Source organism: Sphaeramia orbicularis, chromosome 16, assembly GCF_902148855.1.
Source record: "Sphaeramia orbicularis chromosome 16, fSphaOr1.1, whole genome shotgun sequence".
Classification (NCBI taxonomy): Eukaryota; Metazoa; Chordata; class Actinopteri; order Kurtiformes; family Apogonidae; genus Sphaeramia; species Sphaeramia orbicularis.
The window spans coordinates 54,717,864-54,739,087 of NC_043972.1; the positions used below are offsets into that span (position 1 = coordinate 54,717,864).

General features: G+C 39.9%; 8 protein-coding genes and 1 pseudogene across 14 annotated transcripts in view; 5 read left to right on the forward strand and 4 right to left on the reverse strand.

The window, feature by feature from the left end:
* The window catches only part of LOC115436315 (zinc finger protein 239-like), a 364,410-nt gene extending 347,122 nt beyond the window's left edge, over window positions 1-17,288 (reverse strand). Inside the window, exon 1 of the mRNA XM_030159159.1 lies at window positions 17,087-17,288. The gene's annotated coding sequence lies outside the window, so the exon portion shown is untranslated. The remainder of the gene's footprint in view (window positions 1-17,086) is intronic.
* The window catches only part of LOC115435234 (NACHT, LRR and PYD domains-containing protein 5-like), a 753,056-nt gene that overhangs the window by 404,709 nt on the left and 327,123 nt on the right, over window positions 1-21,224 (reverse strand).
* LOC115436265 (zinc finger protein 345-like) overlaps window positions 1-21,224 on the reverse strand; it is a 356,130-nt gene that overhangs the window by 245,871 nt on the left and 89,035 nt on the right. The window lies entirely within an intron of this gene.
* Window positions 1-21,224, forward strand: part of LOC115436292 (zinc finger protein 239-like) — a 324,079-nt gene that overhangs the window by 232,330 nt on the left and 70,525 nt on the right. The window lies entirely within an intron of this gene.
* Window positions 1-21,224, forward strand: part of LOC115436241 (NLR family CARD domain-containing protein 3-like) — a 1,147,354-nt gene that overhangs the window by 167,484 nt on the left and 958,646 nt on the right. The window lies entirely within an intron of this gene.
* Window positions 1-21,224, forward strand: part of LOC115436242 (NLR family CARD domain-containing protein 3-like) — a 329,168-nt gene that overhangs the window by 163,806 nt on the left and 144,138 nt on the right. The window lies entirely within an intron of this gene.
* LOC115436296 (zinc finger protein 239-like) overlaps window positions 1-21,224 on the forward strand; it is a 117,833-nt gene that overhangs the window by 74,261 nt on the left and 22,348 nt on the right. The gene's annotated exons all lie outside the window — the stretch shown is intronic.
* The window catches only part of LOC115436280 (zinc finger protein 664-like), a 204,812-nt gene that overhangs the window by 55,224 nt on the left and 128,364 nt on the right, over window positions 1-21,224 (forward strand). The window lies entirely within an intron of this gene.
* LOC115436252 (zinc finger protein 271-like) lies at window positions 6,071-8,549 on the reverse strand (annotated as a pseudogene).

A 21,224-nucleotide genomic window follows, 5' to 3' on the forward strand; every position in this document is an offset into this window, starting at 1 on the left:
AGTGTGCATAATGGCTGTAGGTTGGTTTTGGAGGTATCTGCCCATACGTCTACACAGTCATTCAAACAGGGAAACACAAGTGAATGAATAACGAGTGTGTAAAGTTTTGTCATCCAGTCAGTACCTGGCTCTTCCTATCAGTCCGATCAGTGTTGTTCTAAAAGTCGCTACAAGTCGTTGACTGACACTTATGGGGCTTATGTTGCACAGTAGGTCGCACCTCCACTCATCCTTCTCCCCCTCCAAAACAAATGTCAAAACTCATCCATTCCCAAAGACCTTTCCCTCCTGATACAAACCTTAACCATGTCAGCTACATTTCATATTCATTAAACCAAATAAATGCAAAATAAACCAAATAAATGTCACTTTGAAAACCAAGTAAAGCAATATCTGAACACAAACATGTCTCTAACCAAAAGTCTACTAAAATATAGAACTCAGTTTGGAAATATTTGAACTCTGAGGATGGAAAATCACCTCAAAGTTTCCCAATGTTTATATTTTAATTTGTTCATTCATTTTCTTCTTTTTTTTTCTTTAATATTTAATGTTTATGATTCTGATATTTGTTGTTACCATCCCAATTCTGTTAACCTGGCTTCTTTATTGCTTATGTTGTGTGGACAGTGTCTGTACCCATCTTATGTGCTTGATTCTTATGTTCAATAAAAAAAAGCTGTACAATGATGGAGATTACTTGCTGTGTAGGACGATATGTGCTTTCACATCACAGTCTCCAAATACAATAAAAGTCTCCAGTGACACCAGGAAAAGTCGATGGATTTGTCGCTAGTCACTTTTGAAAAAAAAAGTTGTCAAGAGGATTTAAAAAGTCTCCAGATTTAGCAACAAAGTCTCCAAGTTGGTAACACTGACTCCAATACTCGGTGCTACTTTTGCAGTCACTGAATGTATGTGGGGTTTCCAGATCTTATCGTCTAATATCGCACCAAGAAATTTGTTTTTATACTCTCTCTATATGAACTTTGTTTATTATTACATTTACCTGTGAGTTTATTTTTCAATTTCCAAACAGTATAGATTTTTTGGGGGACAGATTTAATACTAATTTACTCAACTCCAACCATGTTTTCCATTTATTCATTTCTGTTCTGACGACATTGAAAAGCCTCTGCAAATTTTTCCCAGAGTAAAAGAAGTTCATATCATCTGCAAACAAAACTAACTTTAATTTACTGAAAACCTGTTCTAAATGATCCTAAAGGCTTCACTAAAGGATGTTTGAGGTATTTAAGGGTGTGTCAAACCTTTTATCAGGGGTTCGTCAAAGCCCCCTGGTGATCCAACAAAAGACTATAATAATAATAATAATTATAATAATAATAATAAACTGCATTTTAAAAAGAAGAGAAGAAAAAGAAAGTATGTATTCTGAAAAATTTAATTTTGTTCAAAATTGTTTAATTTTCTTAAACTCAGTTCTAGATGATCCCAAAGGCATTAATTACTGATGTGTGAGGAATTTAAGGTTGTTTTAAACCATTTCCCAGGTGGTCTTTGTTTCCCCCGGTGGTCCAGAGTAACATTATACTATACTTCATAAAAATGTTGTTTTGGTCCAATTTTTGCATTAATTTAAAATCACTTCTAAATAATCCCAAAAGTATCTATCAGTGATGTGTGAAGTATTTGAGGTTGTTTTAATCCATTTTCCAGGTGGTCGTCAAATTTGCAACTTTTGACAATGTTCCAACTTTGCTGGAAACATTTTGTGGGTAACTAAAAATGGCCGTCCCGTGGCTCAGGGTGGTAGAAGCCTATGGAGATGAAACGGGGACCAGGTTTCAAGGTCCATATGAGTAGAAGTCTATGAAAGTTCATGACGAACCCTTTCCATCTTCACAACCCACAAAACAGGGTAGACAATCTAAACTGAACCCCAATAACATGTTCATTAATGTTAGGAGGTCCAGATGTTAATGAAGATACAACATGGACAGAAGCAGAAACATGTGAAACTGTCAGTGCAGGGAAGTGATGTTGGATTGAGTTGATTTGGCAGATGTTCAATCTCTGCACACAGACCATTATTCTGATCCTTGTTTTGATTCTGTTTTCAGGGTCCATTTGTGACAGGTGTAGTAGACCACTGTCAGGGTCCAGTGAGCCCCCTTGTGTCCATTTTATGTACTGCACCCCATGTTGAACCTCATCAGAAATTGCTGCTGTTGTGGTTTTTTGTTGTTCAGTGCAGTTTATTAATGACATTGGTGTTCATTTGTGTATATTTTCCATTCAACAACAACTAAACTACAGAAGTGTGTGTGTGTGTGTGTGTGTGTGTGTGTGTGTGTGTGTGTGTGTGTGTGTGTGTGTGTGTGTGTGTGTGTGGTTAAGGACCATCATTAACCCTTTCATGCATGATGTCCACATTTGTGTAGACATAGTTTAAGCTCATTTTCCAAAGGGTTATAAATGCAGTATTCTCCAAACCACATGGGAGCAGGCTCTATAGACCCGAAGCAACACGATGAAAAAAAGGATCATCTTAGTTTTACAATTTTAACTGCTCGGTGATTGCATAAAGTTAAGATGGCAGCACATGGCCATCACAGCCATGTGCTGAATGCTCCAGGAATATCTGTCAAAATTTCTACAAGAGAAGGCTGAGGCAGGTGAAAAACATATTGGTGTGCAGAGGAAAGTGTGTTGAACAAATATCTGCTTTTAAAAATGAATTTGGATGAAAAATATAGCTTTTACCCCCTGAAAATCAACTGTCCACATGTGGGACTAATATAAACATACAACAAATAAAATTTTTAAATCCTCATTAAATATAATAATATACTAAATTTCTCATTTATAAGATTTAGGCATCTTTATATGTCTGATAAATGTCTGTATCTTTGGGTACAAAGCAATAATCTTTCAACAATTCAAATAAAACCAGCATAATCACAGCTATATGTTATTTTGACTCCTTTGATGCATGATGCATCCAGTATTCAGACCACCATGAGGAGTTTCCCTCTAAACATGTAAAATCAGTTTTCTGTCTCTTATATGTGTTTGTACATCCTATAAAAACAAACTCTCATAATGTTGCAGTTTTTTGTCCGAGGCTATTGATTTTTAACATTTTTACCCCTTTGTTGCATGGCGTCCACATATGGACACTTAACCTCCTGAGACCCAGTAAATGTCAGCAAAGTACAAGCTTTAATTGTTTTTTATTAAATAAGTGCCTATATTGGAAACATCATGATGCAACAGTTTTTTCAGATGCAGTTTTTAAAACTTTTATGGAATGTTCTTTGTGGTGGACAGTTTTCTTTTCTTTTTTTTTGTATAAAGTTGTGAAACTTGTCCACAAAAGTGGACAGAAAACTCATAGTTAAGTCTTAGGAGGTTAAATATCTTAATAAAACCATATTTTTTAAACAAAAAAATTCAAAATGCATTTCAACTTTAGCCTAATTTTGAGTAATAAAATCAATCTAAAAAAAAAACTTGATACTTTTTTTAATAATTCCTGCATGACAGGGTTGAGTCGGCTAAACTCCTGGAGCGCTGCCGTCTTTGTGACAGAACACTGAGGCCACACTTGGAAACACCAGCATCCATCCATCTACATATACATCACACTGACCAAGGCAGCTCATTATGATGGGATGGAAACCTATTTGTAGACTTTTATCTGGACTCTGAGACAAATGTGTGTTTTTTGTCGGTGGATGAAAATAATCCTAAATGTGTTGTTTGACGTGTCCACATGAGTTTGTTTGTCCTGTGTGTGGTTGTGAACTCCTGTTTGCTGAATCATCCAGAACTTTGCCGACTGCTCTGAGCTGATGGAATATGTGAGTGTCCAACTGGTGCTGAGTAGAGTTGTGTTGGTGTTTAGTGTTGATCAGGGACTGGAACCCCAGGCATATATGATGGTGTTGTGGAGCTGATGGGACATGTAGACTCGTCCTCTGATGCTCTTCAGATGGGACTGTCCTTCAGCGAGGGGTTGAAGGTCCATCCTGTCCAAGTCTGGAAGATCCACTGTGTGTCCACCAGTCCAAGCAGGTCAGTGTCAGGGTTTCTCACACCACACTTGGTCCTTCTTCCACAATAATCTCTTCAAATGCATCAGCTGTGGAGAACCACAGTCTCCATGGTGATGACACAATCGCAGCCACAAGTGTCAAAACCAAGAGTAGAACTGATCTAATGAAGTGACAAAACAGCATTAAAGAGTCCGGCCTCCTTGGTTCAAATAATGTGAACTGTGTCATGGATTTGATTTGTTTTGATTCTGGACAGTAAATCCACCCTGGAACTGACTGTTGTCTGGACATAGAACTGAATTAGTAAAGTTTTTATCCATGTTGTTGATAAAATGACCTTTTGCTGTCGCCGTCTCTGGATCAGATGATTGTGATTCCTGTGTTCAAGTATATAAGCAAGTAGTTTTTAGAAATAAGTTATTTTAAACATTTAAATTACAAATAATGATCAAATAGTTCATTTAGATTTTAACTTTTATCAAGATTTTAAGATCTGAACCACAAACTGATGATTTGGAAAGTTCATTCAAACTGAGTACAGTTAAGTGTATTTTATTAAGATATTTAAACTAATGAATTTTGGTTTAGTTCATCTTACAGTTTAATGTTAAACTTAACTAGTAATCTTTTATGGTTTAAGATTGTATTAAAAAAGGTTAAGTTATTCTGTAAATAGCTCCACCACAAGTTACTTTAAATTCATGTTAGGAAATACTAACCACAATCAAATACATAATAATAAACCACAGTATGCAGTCTACAAATAAAGTCACCTTGTTCTGCCCTCACTATGTGTGAAGCCACCCTTGCAGAGTGAGGCAGACAGTTAACAACAGAAGGTGAAGAAGAATCAGGAAGAGACCAATTTGTGCTTTCTTTCGATCCCTTTTAATAAAATACAAACAAATACATGCATTACAATGTGTGCTGAAATATGTTTCCACTGTAAGCACTTCTTAACTTTTACCCATCCTTTTTAAATGCATGAATTAACAACCATACATGAATTAAACAGCAAAATATTCCAGCAATTACAAACCAATGAAACAAATATGCAATAAGGGGCACAAGAAATGCAGTAATCTTGTACAGAATGTACACAGTAAAAAAAGTTTTTCTGAACTGCATTAACATTACATATAATCTAATTGGCATAAATCAAAAATACTCCAACGCTAATAATATGCACAAGATTCTCCTGGAGTGCACAAATAATTTGCTAGTAAAGGAAACACAGCAATTTCTACCAAATAACATCTGCATTAGCTCCGAACTAAGAACATACAAGCTAGCACTGACACAAAACAGACTGCCACCTGACTCAAATATGAGCAGTGAACAGAACGCTTCTACCACAAAGTGAAAGCTTATTTGTGCTCTGTAAAAGATGCTAGCAATCATGCTTCTAAGTTAATGACAAAATAATCGTAAAACTAATAGTTACAGACATATACTCGCCTAGATTTATCGACCAGAATGAAAGCTGTACATAACTTCAATGGCGTGGCCAAACAGAATGATAACAGTACATACAGGGCGCCCACAGATGGCGCCACTCAACTTTAAGAGAAGAACACACCTATGAACACAAAAGTTAATAGAAAGCCGTTCACTTCAGCTAACAATGACATTGCAGTTGTAGAAGTCTGTTCACAACAAAGCCTGAGCGCTTACCGACTGTCTCTCCAGAGTCTCAGCGAGGCATTCTTCTCTGATGGTATCCACGCTGTAATGAACTCCTCTTGCTGCTGTTGCTATGGCGTCCTCTAAGCTCCCAGTACCCAACAACATTAGTGTCCGCCATTTTGAATGGTCTGGGAATGCACACCTAATTTATAAATTGGTTCCACCTGGTTTGTCCCGCAGAACAGGTAACAGGCAGTATGATGAGAAAGAGAAAGAGAGAGAGATAGAGATATCAGATATATGTTCAGGGGTGAACCCAGGAGAGTCTGGGTTCCAGGGGAGCCGGCAGGTGTCCTCTGACCCAGAGAGAGAGCAACCATAGTCCGAGCAGGACCAGGCCTGCCTGCTCCAGGGATTCAAATTCTCCTTTCAAGAGTCCTGGGTCCACACCAGTCCACTTCCAGATTCCTCACTTAAAGTCACGTTAAGTCTTTTCCTCCTTTCCTTTCCGTTGTCACTTCTCCTGTCGATCAAACCTCCTTCCAGTCTCTCCTTTGTTTGAGTTTCCCTCCACCACACAGCTTTCAGGTGGGTCTGATTTCTACCCTTCCCTTCCCCCGCCTTACCAGTGATGTCACCTCCTGCTTCCTGTTACAGAATGGTGCATTAGAACACACTTCTGTACTCCGAAGACAACAAAACACAGCTTTCAGTCTGGTGTTTGTCTTCACATCTGAATCCTGTGAAGCCTGATTTGGAGGTTTTGAAGTCTGATGTTCTTGTCAGAAGAAGTCAGTGCTGCTGGTTCAGACACACACTGTTTCTTCTTCTCATCTGATGCTGAGGTACTGTTTGGTCCAGACGTTGATGATTCACATCTGCGTTGATGAGGGGAAAGAGCAGAGGATGACCACAATCTGTTCGGACATTGAAAACACTCCAACTGTTTTGATGTGTTATGACACTGATTGTCTAGAGTCTTACTTTTTGTACAACTGTTCAATTTTTGTCTTGTGTGGAAATGTTTGAAACGTCCATGTTTGGTACATTGTGACCCTGTGGTAAGAGATCTGTCTCTGAATCTGCACTGGTTGGGATTCTCTCCAATATGGGTCTGTTGGTGATGCTTATAAGAGGAAGATGACCAGAATATCTTTGTGCCCCTATCACAGGGGTACATCAACATTATGTGGTGAACACGGCGATGAGAACGTAAAGTAGACAGGAATCTATAAGTCTTCCCACACTGGTCACAGTCATATGGCCTTTCTCCAGTGTGGATGCGTTGGTGGTATTTAAGACCACTCATTTGGGTGAAATTCTTTCCGCACTGGTCACAGTAATATGGTCTTTCTCCAGTGTGGATGAGTTGGTGCCTTTTTAACTTAGCAGTCGAAGTAAAATTCTTTCCACACTGGTCACAGTCATATGGTCTTTCTCCAGTGTGGATGTGTTGGTGGTATTTAAGCCCACTCATTTGGGTGAAAGTCTTTCCACACTGGTCACAGTAATATGGTCTTACTCCAGTGTGGATGAGTTTGTGCCTTTTTAACTTACTAGTTGAAGTGAAATTCTTTCCACACTGGTCACAGTCATATGGTCTTTCTCCAGTGTGGATGCGTTGGTGGACTTTAAGCCCACTCATTCTATTGAACACCTTTCCACACTGGTCACAGTCATATGGTCTTTCTCCAGTGTGGATACGTTGGTGCCTTTTTAACTTCCATGCCAAAGTGAAAGTCTTGCCACACTGGTCACAGTCATATGGTCTTTCTCCAGTGTGGATGAGTTGGTGTTTTTTTAAGTCACTTGCTCTGATGAAAGTCTTCTTACACTGGTCGCATTCATATGGCCTTTCTCCAGTGTGGATTCGTTGGTGTTTTTTTAAGTCACTTGCTGTGATATAAGTCTTCCCGCACTGCTCACAATTATATGGTCTTTCTCCAGTGTGGATGCGTTGATGTTTTTTTAAGTAACTTGGTGTGAGAAAAGTCTTCTGACACTGGTCACAAAAATATGTTTTTTTTCCAGTGTGGATGGGTAGATGTTTTTTTAAGCCACCTGCTGTGTTGAAAGTCTTCCCACACTGGTCACAGTCATATGGTCTTTCTCCAGTGTGGAAGCGTTGGTGTTTATTTAAGTCACCTGCTGTGTTGAAAGTCTTCCCACACTGGTCACAGTAATATGGTCTTTCACCAGTGTGAATCCGGAGGTGCACTTTTAAGTCACATGCTGTGGTAAAAGTCTTCCCACACTGGTCACAGTAATATGGTCTTTCTCCAGTGTGAATGCGTCGGTGCCTAATTAAGTTACTTGCACAAGTGAATGTCTTCCCACATTGATCACAGTCATATGGTCTTTCTCCAGTGTGGATTGTTAGGTGTTGTTTCAGCCCACTCATTGTGGTGAATGTTTTCCCACACTGGTCACAATCATATGGTTTTTCTCCAGTGTGGATGCGAAGGTGTTCCTTGAGCCCACCCTTTGTGGCAAAAGTCTTTCCACACTGGTCGCAGTCATATAGTCTTTCTTTAGTGTGGATGAGTTGGTGCCTTTTTAAGTGACTTGCTTTAGTAAAAGTCTTCCCACACTCATCACAGTCATATGGTCTTTCTCCAGTGTGGATGCGTAGATGTTCCTTGAGCCCATCCTTTGTGGTGAAAGTCTTTCCACACTGGTCACAGTCATATGGTCTTTCTTTAGTGTGGATGCGTTGATGCCTTTTTAAGTGACTTCCTTTGGTAAAAGTCTTCCCACACTCGTCAGTCATATGGTCTTTCTCCAGTGTGGATGCGTAGATGTCTCTTCAGCCCACTCATTCTGGTGAAAGTCTTTCCACACTGGTCACAGGTGGGTCTTCTATCCATGTTTGCTGGAATCAGGTGATCTTGGTCTTCCTACAGATATGATTTTTAAGGTTTCAGTTCAAATCCACCTTTGGCTTCTTTCTACATGAAAACACACAGGAACAGAAGAGGTTGTCACTGAAATGCAATGGAACAGAACAAACATATCTGTTTGGAACCAGATTAAGCAGATAGACAAAATCAACTAGTTAGGCAATCGATGAGGCATTTTCATTACAACCAATATTTGATGGCTTCTCCTTTAAGCTGCAGGAGACTTTCGTCACCAATTTTTCATCAAATCTATAAAACCCCAGTCATAGCCTTGGTATCATGAATCCATAAGTCTTTCTCTGATTACTCACCTGAATCTCTTCCCTCACGGTGAACAATTTCAGTGTCATCCATTATAAACAAACCACTTGTTTACAAAAAGAGCCAGTAGGGAACTCAGGAATCTTCTGAATTTTTTTGCAACGTGCATTGTGGGAAGCGGAGGTTCGCGCCGCTGCCTGGCAGCGGCAGTGCAACCATATGATATTATATAGCTGTAACAAACACGATGTGGAAATGTCTGAAACACGGAAACGCCTGAGAAAGACTGGTGTGAAAGACCACTTGTACAGTTAGGAGGAGGAGCCTATGGTAGCCTGGAGGCACACAGCTCTGAGACACAAAAGTGACAATCAATTTGACGATTACCCTTTTTTTAAAAAATCGTTCTAATTAAAGAATCCGATTTCAATTTAAAATTGATTCATCATGCAGACCTACATCCCTGTTTCTCCCCCTATGTCCCCCATCCTTCTCTCTCTCTCTCTTTCTCTTCCTTTAACCTCTTACTTTAACCCCAACTGGTCAAAACAGACAACCATCCTCCAGGAGGCGGGGTCTGCTCCAGGTTTGTACCGGTTAAAGGTAGTTTTTCCTACTGCAGATCAGGCCTGGTATTCAGACTTCCACAGACTAGAAACCCTGACCTAGTGCTGCAACAACAAATCAATTAAATTGATCCAAATCAATTCTTCAAAGAGTTGGCAACGAATTTGGCAGTCGATTCGTTGGGTCTTGAGTACGTTAGTATTGAGGCATGGCCGCACTTTGTGTAGTGAAACAGAGGAAAACACAGAGCAGCATGGCAGAGTCTTCGGATACCGAGCCTGATCAGATAAAGGCCCGTTGAACAGCTTTGGGAATACTGACATCTGCTGGTGTGTTACATGTGGGCTAGGATCTCTTAGTAGTGATGAGCCAAATTAACCGAGGCTTTGCATGTGTATCAAGCAAAAGTGGGTGTGTCAAATTAAGCCAGGGATTAAAGCAAAAATTTTTCATCTGACTGAAAATTTTCTTCTGGTCAAAATCATTGGCCACTATTAAAAATGATGCAATACAATACTACTATAGCGTATAAGTTTATATAGTCAAATTTGGCAATACTGTAAAACACACTGAATGGGAGAGTGTACAGGTGTTGAAGATTAGTAACATGGATAGAAAAAATGTCATGAATGGTATTGGTGGGGGGTCTGGGGGTCCTCCCTCAGAAAATTTTTAAAGCTTAAGGTCAATTTTGGTGCTCTCTGGTTAATTTTAAAGGGTTTGAAAACCTTTGAAGCAAGTGAAAATAATAACTAGAGGAAAACCTTACTGCAAAAAATGAGTGAAAAACTTTTTATTTAACAATTTAGGAACAACTAAAACATAACTCCAACTCCAATAGCACATGAATTTTGGGGAAAATGTCTGTGTAAATGTAACCCTAACCAACTAATCTTTTATTTTCTCTGCTTTTATATTTATATATATTTATATATTCTGTTACAGATACTCTCTGAGGGTATTTAAAATACAGTGGCTTTGCAAATACCAAGGGTGTTACTCATTCATTAAATTTTGTCTTCGTACTGTACCGCACAGACAGAAATAAGATGCTAAACGGGTCAAAATAAAGCACTTATGCAGTTGGGCGCGTAAGGCCGCACACAGCCGCACGCACGGGAAGGGTACAGACACACAAACACACACACTAGTCATATACCGGCAAGAGGAGATGAGCTATGAACCCAAACATGAAGGTACATGTAGATAAGTTCTGTCTTCTTCCCTTTTCGCTGTGGTTCTTTCATAATGAAAGCTACTTGTTAGCACTAAACTAAAGTTAGGCTGGAGGCTGAACTTCGGTAAAGCTGAACTTGTCCATGTGTTTCTGAGGCACAGAATGAGCAGCGTTTCCTTCCAAAGATAAATAGTCATCAATCTCTCCTCCCGACATAAAAATAAAGAAGTCCTCTTATTATCATCACTGTTAAACCTATCAGCCCCCTGTGCGTGGCGTGCCTGTGTTAAACACCTGCAGATGACTTTTTTCCCCCTCAGTTTTTCCATTTGACGGAAATCCGTCGTGGTGACGGAGAACTTTAATCCCTGAATTAAGCCCACACTCGAAGCCTCGTTTTGCTCAGGTTACGTTATTGGTTCATTCTAGAACCCGACCAATTAATCAGGCCGTTTATAGCGTATCAGCGATTAATCAACATCGGCCAATATGTAACTGATTTATTAACTTTTTTGCTGCGGAGATTCTGTTGCTCGCTGCTCCTATATATGTGTGTGTGTGTGTGTGTGTGTGTGTGCGTGCTGGCTGGAGAGTTAATGGAACAGTAAAGTGTATCGGTTTCACCTTCACTTCCGCTCAGACAATGACGCTGTCAGCCCCACACATGCAGAATCCTGGACTGTTAACACCCCCCCACACACACACACCCATGTCTGTGCACTTCCTGTCTACCTCACAATTTTTCTATGGCAGGCCAAATATATCTCTATTCGCCACTCCCAAAACGCTTCCAAACACTTCCAAAACGCTATAAAAAATGTTGTCCAAACCACCAAAATGCCATAAAATGCTGCGTACAAATATAAAACGCAGTAAAATCCCCTCCACTCAGAGCAACTTTCAGGCATTAAGCTACGTTAATCTTTTGTACATTAAATGTTTGAGGCTGTCCCACAGTGGTATCAGTCACCTTTTCATCTGGTGAGTCTGTGTGAAAATATGGATGAAAATAGCAGCTGAGCGCATACATAGGCTTTTCCTTACAGCAGGTAAGAAACGGATGCAATCAGCAGCAGGGAGATCAGCGTGGAATGGCCTTGCTTTTATTGCAAGTTTAATTAAGAACAAAGCCATGTGTCTGCATGAGTGTCCACATACATGCACACATACACATACTATAGACATACCCGATGTTTATTGTTTTACTGCATACCAGAGTTATTCATACCAAATTTCAGCTCAGGTCATGGTAATACAGTGGTAATGCCTAATGGTAATGGTAATGCCTGTCATATTTTCATTTGAACAGCAGACGGCAGTATTCACTGTTAGTGAGGCCTTCAGTAGTGAACCATTTAATGAAGCGATGGGCTGAAAAGCCTTGGTGATTCATGAGGCTTCATTTGACCATCACCATGTCTTATAATCTCCATTTGAGGTACTGTAAAGCCAGATGAAAGAAATCTATCCAGATCATGGTTAAAAAGGAGTGAAGGTTTGTTGTCTCCAGAAATTCAACTAGTTAGAACGGCATGGTGAGGGGGTGGTGTTCCAGTTAAAGAGCACGGATACAGATGTCCAGTTAATGTTTGATTTATTTGCTGTGGTTTGTAACAACAACATGAAGTATTAAAGCCACAAGCGGCATTGAAAGGCCCTCACCACGGGCACGTCCAGTAATAGTATGTCCATCGTTCAGCAGGTGCCGCTCTAGCACCAAATGTTATGTCTTCTGATGAATGGGCGTAGGCCTGGGAGATTGACAATTGACTCAAATTTGAGGCAAATCAGTGTTTGTATGTCCGAACTGAACAAAATTTTGTATAAGTAAAGTAAAGGTGATATATCAAAGTGTCAATTGATCAGTTGTAGTATATCAATAAAGTATTGTGTAGGCCTATGTCTATATTATAAAAGCCAAGTGACCTCTGTGTGCCTGCGTGTATGTGTATCAGCTTCAAAACTGAAAAACTGGACAGATGTAGCCTGTGCCTATTGGAGTACTAATGTACTACTGTATTTTAGGTCAAGGGTCAGACAGGCGGAATCTGCATATTGATAAGACCAATACTCTTGGAGTTATTAGTTTTTTTCAAATTCTAATGGGTTTACAGGTGGCCTGCAGACAAGTCCATTCACAGCAGCCAATGGGGGGGGGGGGGGGGGGGCTAGATCTGGATCAACAGAAACAGTGGAACAGAGTCCGGGACGGGTCCGGCTCTGATCACACACTAACAAGGTCGGTCTGGTTCCGGTTCCACTCTGCCGGTCAGACTCGGCCTGTTAACGTCCCCCTCCAGACCCCCAGACCCCCCCACCCCACCATAATACAGTGACAGACCTTTCTACACCAACTCCAATCAGACGGACCTGACTTCAGCAGATCTGAATCTGGACACCACACACACTAACAAGTTTGCTGTGACCCAGTTCCACTCTGCCAGTCCCCGGTCACACCTGACCCGTTAACATCCCCCTGTGGACTGGACCCCCCCCCCCCCATTACATGGTAACACACCACTCTGCAGACTCAGATGAACCGCAGTTTGGATCCACACACAAGACCGGGAGTGAGTGGCAATAAACCGTCATGTTCAGTCCTGTGTAAAAGTCTCTGGTCCACGTCCATGTCAATACAAAACTAAATGAGGGACATTCTGTTTCTTCCTAATCTGCATGTTACACCACTAAGCTTATACAAACTTTGCAAAAGTTGGGACCAACTTCTACAAAAACTCTGCTCCCCATTTTATCAAGTCTACTGCTTCTAGAACCCGTGGATTCCCATGGGTCAACGCACTAGTATACAGTATGTGGCTGCATTTGTGGAGAAACAGTTACATAATATTTGAGATTGGGTAAATTAGGTGGACAGTGGGAGGTGCTATATTCATTTTTAATCTTGAATAAAAACATTTTGACAGCGATGGGACTCAGGCGACTCATTCCTTTTGATATAACTTCCCCAGCCTTAGAATCTGAAAACATTCACTCACAGGATTGATAAAGCAAATTGAATCCCATAATGAGGCAGGCACGGGATTTCAGCAAATGGGGCCTCGTTTGTATTTTGTCACATGATACTCTGAAAAACGATACAGGCCTTAAGACAAGCTTCATTTGGACACTCCCCTTTGTTCGATACAGGCTTCAGGGCTTGAGTGTGTTAGAATTATACAGATAAAGAACATATAAAAACCTAAGCATGATAAAATCAGAATATAATATGTTATAATCCTAACTATGTTTTGAAATTGGAATGTGATGTATTATACTTATGATGTCCGTTTTCACTGATTAGTTCTGAGTTGTGTGATATATTAATATTAGGAGGTAACAAGCTTAAAGGGGTAGAATGGAAAAATACAGAAAAGGGCCACAGATGTATTAGCTTAGTTTTTAGGAGTGTGGAATGTTTATGGTTTTATTGTTTTATAAGACATAAAGAGAAGATGGTAAGATCTGTGAGGTAAGGATCTGCTGCTCCTCCCTCAAAAAGGTTTATTTCTTTGAGTTCTGGAAAACATCTTGAACTACCCGATCACTAGTACATGGTGAGTGCAGGATTCCGAGGCACAAAACAGCATTTGGAAATTCAGCATTCTCATGTGTGGCCATGCAACAGTGGAACACATTACCAACGGAGCTACTAACAATTACAAACTATCACACATTCTCCCACATGGTGAAAAAACAGCTACTCTCAAACCAAACATATAGTCATATTATAATGTAATGTAAACATGCTTAGAGTGTGTGTGACAGGCTGAAGTTGGATGGGAATACATTTTTTATACAGATGGAGTTATAGAAATGCATTTTATATAGCTTTTAGTATGTTTTAGTTTTTATTAATGTCTGTTTTTTTTTTTAATGATAACATCAGCCTGACCAGGGACTACAGGTGGAAATTAGCACTAGTGCTACAACCTGGCACACCACATCTGTCCTGTTTAAGGTTAAGGTTGTGCATTGTCCCTGTCTAAATAAACAAATAAAAATTTAAATTTAAAAAAAGGATAGGGGGTGAGATTGGAGTGGACAGCTGTGGTGGGGGTGGTACGTGAAGGGATTGGCTGAAGTTAGGAGGAAGAAGGCAACACCCCAAGTAAAAAGTATAAAGAAAAAAGGGGAAAGATATCTCTGGGCTCTTGAGGACAGGGAGTCAAAGAGATGGGGGCGATGCCTGGTGACTTCATGTCTGTTGGCAAGCACAAATCTGTGTAAGTTTGATTAATGTTCATTAAATTAATCATTCATTGTTATTCTTAAATCCTGCTCCAGTCTGTTTTACTAACCAATGTAACGAACACGGGGGATAGAGAATTGGAGTCAAATTTGTGAGTAGAATCCCAACAAGTGTCAGACATAACATCACTACTACGTGTCGTGATTATTTTAGCCCACGAGCTAGTTAGTTGACATAATTATTACATTTTTATCCATCTCCGCTTATCAGGCCACCAGACTAACGTCACCTGTCGTTGACTGGAACGAATCCATCCATCACTAGTTTGATAGACTATAACTGGAGCTGGTTGAAGACGAGATCTTACTAGTCTGTAACCATAACCAGTCTAGGTAGTGGGTTAGTGCTCACTAACTAAACCCGAAGCCATTGTGTGGATGTAATCATTAGTGACTTGCCTGCAACAGATATTGCTTTGGGTTAAATACTGATCTTTGAGAATTGAGTCTTTTGTGTTTGTCCAATGAATCGATTAGTTATGAAAGTAATCTACAGATTACTTGATTATTTAAATTATCGTTAGTTGCATATGAAGATTCTTTAGTGTTTTTATTTTGCAAGCAAAGGGGAAAAATGCAAACAAAAAATACAGTTAAAAAAAAAAAAATCAAGATTTGAAAACAGAAATGAAGGTTTCAAAATTTTTAACCTTAAAAAAAATCAATTGTGTTCTCATTTTCTTTCATTATGAATCTGGAACTTCTGCTTGCAACCCAAAATGTTTTGTCCTTTTAAAAGTTTTGTTTGCAAGTCCAAAGGTTTTGCACCTCTAAATCTTTTGCAAATCAAAAAGATTTGTTTGCTTCCGGGTCAAACTCGTTTACGAGTAAAAAAGTTTTGCGTGTCAAAATCTTTTGCGAAGCAGAAACTTTTGCTTTTAAGTTCAACTGAATGTGATGGATGGGATCTACATGAGCAGAAGGGGTGGATTTCTATTGGCAGCTTGCTTGGATTGACAGTGTGGCTGGTTCCTAGTCCTCCAAACTGTATTTTTTGTTTGCCTTTTTTTCCTTTGCTTGCATAATAAAAACAATATAATCTTCATAGTTGCATCCCTAGTCAGTACGTCACATGCATATTAGCAAAACATAGAAATAATAGCTCTATTGTATTTCATTCTGATTCTCTGATGCTTAGGTTTTCTGTATATTCCCAACAGTTGACAGCAAACAGGGAGAACAAAAAGACCCAAAAACAAAAGGACTCATTCATTTACTATCAACTATATTCAATCTATCAATATCAGTTCAATTCAACCAAGACACACAGTGAGAATCAGGAAAATGCAGGAAAACCTAAGTCATGACAAATGTGTTTGGTTGAATTTAAACATCAGTGCATGAATGAGCTGCTCTAACCTTCTGTCTGCTTTCATGTTCACCCTGATAACCAGCCACACTAGCAGGGCATCACAGAACAACAAGACACATTTCACACACTATCACAAAGTCACGTGTGTAACAGAGTTAAGGTATATAGTGTAGGATTCCACTTGCCATTGCTGACTTTTGTTGTGTTAATTCCAATTTTATTTTGGGGACATGAACCCCACACCCCTTCAAACTGGGGTCGTGCACCCCAGGAGATAGCAACAGTTTTGTCGTTGTCTCCTGGTGAGTGCACGCATGTTGGTCCTGTCTTTATTTTACATTTTTTTATTCTCTTTATGTCATATTTGAATAGGTGTCGTGTGCCGTTGTGTTGGTGTCATGATTGGCTTTCGGTTGAGTATGTTTTTTGTTTTTTAATTGCAATGTTCTTTGTGTATGTTCGTGGAGTTAGCTAACTGTGATTTTTATTTTTATTTTTTTTTAATTTTTAGCCTCAAGACGGACTGCAGGTTTTTCATTTAACGGATGATTTTTTTTGTGTGTGTGTATGCCAGGTATGTATTTTATTTACTTTATATTTACAATGTTAGTTAAAAGATAGCGGCAGTTTTGTCGTTCTCTCCTGCCTCAAGACGGACTGCAGGTTTTTCATTTAACGTATGTTTTTTTTTTGTATGTGTGCCAGAATAAACTGGTGAACAAGAAAAAAAAGGGTTGTGTGGAAAAAACTCTTTGGCAACGCATCTGTACAGCCGCTACACGTGCACTCACCAGAATGGAATGTTGGATAGAACTTTGCTCATGGACGTTAGTGCAGCTCACACAGCCCGAATTTACATCCACTGTAACATGAGACGTGGGAATAAAAAACAGGATTAACATTTAACTTTACTAAACGACCGGAGCATGTTCAAGCAGCGCGAGGACTGAAAGGGAAATCCATCCAAACTCACGTGACCGTCTCCGCTTCACTGCACGAGAGTTAGGAGCTCCGGTACCGGCTAACTATAGCGGAGAGCACCGAGATATCCAGGAGGAAAAAGACTTGGGTAGATTTGAGCTCAAACTGCTCCTAAGTATCAAAAGATGAGAATCTGTGTCCAAACCCACCGACTAACATCGAGTAGAATGAAGTTGGATGAACCCGCTGCACGGCTTGTCTCAAAGCAGCAACAACAAAGGAGGAAAAAAGTGGGGCTGGCACTTCCGGGAATGACAACAAGCTGCATTCTGATTGGTTGGTCATGTCAGCCTTCTGATTCGTCGATGTAAAGTATATCGTGTCTATGGGTGGCTCCATTCGACTCGGCCTTTTTGCGTTTATAATCCGTAAAAGTACCTGGAATCTGTTTTTTAGTATTTGTTCCAAAACGCGTGAAGAGATACTAAAATGTGACGTGTAAACACTGCAGACCACTGATTGGTCAGGGAGTTGTCTCGGCGTCATTGCGTCATCAACGCGCGACCCGCCATTTTTAAAAACCAGATGTGGAAGTGTACAGTAAATATGGCGGTAGGCTAATCCATGATGACAGCCCAAAAAACCACACCGTGGTCGGTCCAGGAGGTTCAGACATTTCTGTCCTTAGTGGACAATGAAAGATTCAGCGTGAGTTTGACGGAACAACACGGAAGTTACATGCAGCGTCGCTATGACGACCAGGTATCCTAAAGTCAACACTGCTATGTTGTTTCTGGTGTAACTATGGAGACGGTCTACATGCGCTGTCTTCAGGAGCTCCCAAAACTTCATATCAGCGATGTTCCTCAGATTGGACCAACTCCAACACCTCCCAGTAAAGTGGACAGAGGATTCCAACTGGATGTGGATCATATAGACATGATTTGGAAGGGAAGGAAGAACTTTGAACAGGTTGGCGTGAACGTTAGCCAACAACTGAAGGACTGGATTATGTGCGTCATCTGGGGTTTGTTCTTCACAACGTTGTGATATTGTGACATTTCAAAAAAATGTTCTTGTACTGAGCGTACAGTACAGTAGTATCTTTGCTTCCAAAATCAGAGATGGTTTTTACTTAATTACTCTCAACATTGATTGTTTTTTTTATCCATGACTATGATTTTAAATGTTCTACCTCTAAATTTCTAAAATATTTGTCATACTCTGACTGTAAATAATACATTTCAACCACAACTAACCATCTACTTTCTTAACATCTCACTTAGGAAGAAAAATCTCCCATTAAACTTTCAGGAATATATTTATGTTTATATCTGAAATCAGCATAAACAGGACATCTTCCAGCTGTTTGTTTGTTTACTAAATTATTTTGAATACAACATTAAAACCAAACAATGAAAAGATGTATTTAAAATGAAAAGAAAACATTCGAAAAGGAGCGGGATGACAGCTGTAGACATGATGTGTCCCAGTATTTGGATCCAGATCATTTATATACATCAATATAAAAATTTTAACCAAACTAACCAATGAAGTGATATTTATCCTAATATAAATCTATATTATGACATTTGTCACTATTGTTTTGTATCTCAGACCCCTGTTAGAAAAGAAACACCTGAATTCAACATGTCCACATATGTTTGTCCATATAGTGTAAATCCCACCTACTGACAGATCCCATTGTAATGACATAATCAACATTAATACTACTTTACCTGTAAATGTCAGAATGTGATGGCTGATCGCTGTAGGAAGAAAAACCTCCCACTAAACTTTATGGAAATATTTATGTTTATGTCTCAATTCTTCGTGAACAGGACATCTTACAGCTGTAGACATGATGTGTCCCAATATTTATGCACATGATAGCACATCAAATCAAGACAAAGTCCCATTTCACTGATAACAACTTTTCGGTTTCTCTTCAAATTCGAATTGTCTTCTTTCTACATTAAAACAAAGAAAAAGAAGAGGTGGTCACTGAAATGTAACAGAACAAACACATCTGTTCAGGACCAGATTAAGCAGACAGACTAAATTAACTAGTTAGGTCATCGACAGGACATTTTCAAAACAACCAATATTTGATGGTTTCTCCTTCACAGATGTGTTTCCTGTATGAGAACAGAACAGATAATAACACAGATATTGAAAGAGGTTGAAAAATGTCAGGTTCTCTCCAGTATTGGCAGATTTTTTTAAATAGCTACAGAATCACAAAACACTGCAAAAACTTATTTAGTTTGGTCATTGAAAGTAAAGTAAAACCAATTCAATGTATTATTATTATTATTATTAGGTCCTGAGTGCTGAGAACTGGCTACAAAGGCCCTACTGTACATTAGGGATGTAATGGTACAAGTTATCCACGGTTCAGTACGGTAAAAATAAACCATCTATTGTAAATATGTTTATTTTGGTTAAAGCTAAAAGATAGTCAAAGTCGATTTTGTGAACCAACTTAGTAGTAGCATCGATGCCGATCTCCTCTGCACCGTAAGTAGTGGGGGTACCTCTGACTGAGGGGGGAATTAAAAATAAATAAATAAAAAGTCATGCAAAATTAATGGAAATTAAAGCTATACCTACCGATGTGGCATTTCTCACAGCACTTAGTAAAAGTTTGAACATGAACAACCCGCCTCCCTCCAAAGCCCCGCCCCCTTCCCTCTGCCTGAGCTCTGAGGCTCCTCCTCCTCTCTCCTCATGCGCGATGGAAACTGAGGAGGAAGCAGAGGTGGAGGTCCGGTCCGTTTTGACGTGTCCGCGGACCCCTCCCTCAGTAATCAGATGCATCATCCACCTGCCGCGGGCCCGCGGCTCCTGTTCCATCAGTAGACCTGGTCTGTGCAGTACTGGGTCAGTCTCTTCACTGCAGTGCACAGGGGATGGGCGCGCGCACTGTGAACGCGCGGCCTCCGCAAATTTTCCGTGGACATTTGAAGTTTCATAGTCCATACAATTATCATCCTACATCATCTTACATTGTGTGACACCATGTACATGTACCTGTATGAGTCCCACCGTCATAAAAGCTGAGCTTTATGCAGACCTGTTCAGTCCAGTACAGCTGACTTCCGGACTTTTATCTCCATCCTTCATTCATCAGACTCCCGTTTGTGCCCCTCAGTTGTTGTTTCTGTTAATAAATCTTTTTTTCCCCTTCCACATGTGCATGTCAGTTCTATCCATACACATCCTAGACAGTAGACTGTGGTCAGTGACAGGAGGAGCAGCGCCAGTGAAGCGTCAGATTCAGAGGAACACATATCGGATGTGAGACGGAGATAATGGATCGGATGCTGGACGGCCGTAATGGATGATTGACAGGAGGCTCAGTCAGGTTCGGCCAATTATTTTATTCGGACCGACTAAAATGATTGGTCAGACTTTTATTAGAAATATATGAGAAACATTTTTGAGTTTCAATGCCTGGCGGATTTCTTTTACATTTTAGTTTGACACACACTTATTAGGAGCATTTTAAGATGACAAAAGAAAAGTGTAAAAATGCCACATCATACGGTATAGCTTTAACACCTGTTTTTCCAACACAGTTCACTCAACTACGAATTGGATCTGGAATAAACTATGACTTGATTTGATGTTAATTCTCTACTAAACTGTTCCAGTTAAATGCTTCAAAGTGACTCTGAGTAAATCCTTGAACATATCACAGCCTTTTACAGGACAGTTTGATGCACTTTTGTGTCTGTACTTTGTATGTTCTTCATTTTGTTCAGATCTCATCCGTGTCCACATGATGTTTGTGTGAATTCTCAGTGAGTCAGTCTCACACTCCTCCCTGAACTCAGCTTCCCCTTTTTTTCATTTCCTCCTCCGTCGTCTTTCGTCCAGGTCTGTGCATCTGAAGGTAAAGTTCTCCTGTTTAACCCTTTAATGGCTCTTTAATGACGGTGGACACTGTGGGTCTGGACTGTAGCTCTACTTTGAACCGTAAAAACTTGCCGCCTGTTGTCAGTTTCACCAGTTTTCAGTCAACCGCAGCCGGATTCGTCATCGAGGCCTGTTGTAAAGAAGTCCGACTCAGAGGAGGAGGTTCTGGACTGAAACCACATATCGATCCTCTGTTCATCTGATCGTTACTGGTTTGACACTGACAGTGAAGAAGTGAAGCTCCGTGAATGCCACGAACCGACACCGTT